This window comes from Sinocyclocheilus rhinocerous, unplaced genomic scaffold, assembly GCF_001515625.1.
Source record: "Sinocyclocheilus rhinocerous isolate Xijiao unplaced genomic scaffold, SAMN03320098_v1.1 scaffold472, whole genome shotgun sequence".
In the NCBI taxonomy this organism is placed as follows: Eukaryota; Metazoa; Chordata; class Actinopteri; order Cypriniformes; family Cyprinidae; genus Sinocyclocheilus; species Sinocyclocheilus rhinocerous.
This window is the reverse complement of record NW_015641089.1, coordinates 126,973-129,476: the sequence shown is the minus strand read 5'-3', so window position 1 is coordinate 129,476 and position 2,504 is coordinate 126,973. Positions and strand designations below refer to the sequence as shown.

The following is a 2,504-nucleotide window of genomic DNA, read 5'->3' as shown; positions in this document are numbered from 1 at the left end:
GCATGTTAGGTGTCCCGAATCCCGAGGCGCAAAATCAACGTAAATAAATTAGCCATTTGTTCCGCTTTAAATTCAAAGTAAAATATTGTAGCGAATACACTTTATTTAATTTTCAAAATTATGTTTTATTTATTATTTTGTAATATTGTTTAAATCATCCTGCGGGCCGGATTGGACACCTCTGTGGGCCGTATGTTTGACACCCCTGTGTTAGAGTCAATGTAATCAGAAGGCGACCTCTGGTGGCGAGCAGACGGAAGACCACGGACCGGATTCGTGACAATACCAAAGATGATTAGACATTATTAAACTCTTTAATAAAAACTAAAATTAACATTTGGTTAAACAATGAATATGCTATTTTCCACACAAGGAAAGTGGATGGTGTTTTATGCTGTCAAGCTCCAAAAAGGACAAAAAGGCAACTTAAAAATAGCATGAAATCTGTACAGCTTGTGCACTTTGTTTTTGTAATTTTGTATGGAAAATTATTATTCAACTCGCTAATAAGCTTAAATATTTCACCTCAAGAAAAATGTTTGGAATGAGTGGTTTAGTAAATGATTATTTGTTATTTAATAGTAATAATAATAATAATACATTTTTATTTTATTTCACTTTATTTTATTTTTTATCTCTTTTTATTTTATGTCTTTAGTTTATAGTCTTGGCTCAAATTATTGATCTTAATAATCACTTTTATTTTGTTTTAACTAAAAATTAAAAATAATTTAAAAATAAAATAAAATACCTTCTGATGCATAAACTGACCTTAAACTGCATAAATAAACTGCATTTTTTTGGTGAAAAACATTATTCAGTCCACTTTCGTTGTATGAAAAAAGAAACTTGGATAATTTGCCTCAAGATCTCATTTTTTTGTTTCACTACAGACAAAATGAATTTGACAGAATTCTTTTAATAGTGGTCGACTAATTTAGGGTTTCAGTGGCCAGTTTTTTCTTCTGTTTCACATAATATTTACATTTAATTTGAATATTATTAAATTATATTATATTATTATATAAATGATTCTACTAATCATACAATATTTACTCAGTTCACTAAAAAAAATTAAATGTAAACAGCAAATATTTTATTATTTTATTTTGTTTTAAATCAGTCAGAATTAAATTAAATTATAGAATAAAAACCCACATACAATAATGCTTAAAATGACTGTAAACTGCATGAATAAAGACAAATATGTTCTCAGCGTTCACAAAAAAATTAAAATGCAAAAAGAAAATACTTAATTTTATTTTTATTTTGTTGTCTTGAATTTATAGTCTTAGCTCAAATCTTAATAATAAAGTCTAATAGTAATCACTTTAATTTATTTTAAAACAGAATGAAAATAAATTCTAGAATAAAAACCCACGTAATGCCAATAATGACGCAAATCTGCATAAATAAACAAACATTATGTGTAAGCCACAAACCATTATTTAACCTACTTTCATTCTATGGAAAAAGAAGCTTGAATATTTTGTCTTGAGGTACTGTATGATATGTAACTTTAGGAAAGTGAAGTCTCTTCTATTCTATTTTCTTCTCTTCTCTGCTCTTCTCTTCTCTTCTCTGCTCTTCTCATCTCATCTCATCTCATCTCATCTCATCTCATCTCATCTCATCTCTGCTCTTCTCTTATCTGCTCTGCTCTGCTCTTCTCATCTCTGCTCTTCTCTGCTCTTCTCTTCTCTGCTCTGCTCTGCTCTGCTCTGCTCTGCTCTGCTCTGCTCTGCTCTGCTCTGCTCTGCTCTGCTCTGCTCTGCTCTGCTCTGCTCTGCTCTGCTCTGCTCTGCTCTGCTCTGCTCTGCTCTGCTCTGCTCTGCTCTGCTCTGCTCTGCTCTGCTCTGCTCTGCTCTGCTCTGCTCTGCTCTGCTCTGCTCTGCTCTGCTCTGCTCTGCTCTGCTCTGCTCTGCTCTGCTCTGCTCTGCTCTGCTCTGCTCTGCTCTGCTCTGCTCTGCTCTGCTCTGCTCTGCTCTGCTCTGCTCTGCTCTGCTCTGCTCTGCTCTGCTCTGCTCTGCTCTGCTCTGCTCTGCTCTGCTCTGCTCTGCTCTGCTCTGCTCTGCTCTGCTCTGCTCTGCTCTGCTCTGCTCTGCTCTGCTCTGCTCTGCTCTGCTCTGCTCTGCTCTGCTCTGCTCTGCTCTGCTCTGCTCTGCTCTGCTCTGCTCTGCTCTGCTCTGCTCTGCTCTGCTCTGCTCTGCTCTGCTCTGCTCTGCTCTGCTCTGCTCTGCTCTGCTCTGCTCTGCTCTGCTCTGCTCTGCTCTGCTCTGCTCTGCTCTGCTCTGCTCTGCTCTGCTCTGCTCTGCTCTGCTCTGCTCTGCTCTGCTCTGCTCTGCTCTGCTCTGCTCTGCTCTGCTCATCTCTGCTCTGCTCTGCTCATCTCTTCTCTGCTCATCTCATCTCTTCTCTGCTCATCTCTGCTCTTCTCTTCTCTGCTCTGTTCTGCTCTGCTCTTCTCATCTCTGCTCTTCTCTTCTCTTCTCTTCTCTTCTATT

At 37.7% G+C, this 2,504-nt stretch overlaps 2 protein-coding genes across 3 annotated transcripts in view; both read left to right on the top strand.

Annotated features, from left to right (window-relative positions):
• The window catches only part of LOC107754582 (ankyrin repeat domain-containing protein 12-like), an 89,365-nt gene that overhangs the window by 84,715 nt on the left and 2,146 nt on the right, over positions 1-2,504 (top strand). The gene's annotated exons all lie outside the window — the stretch shown is intronic.
• Positions 1-2,504, top strand: part of twsg1a (twisted gastrulation BMP signaling modulator 1a) — an 11,613-nt gene that overhangs the window by 8,076 nt on the left and 1,033 nt on the right. The window lies entirely within an intron of this gene.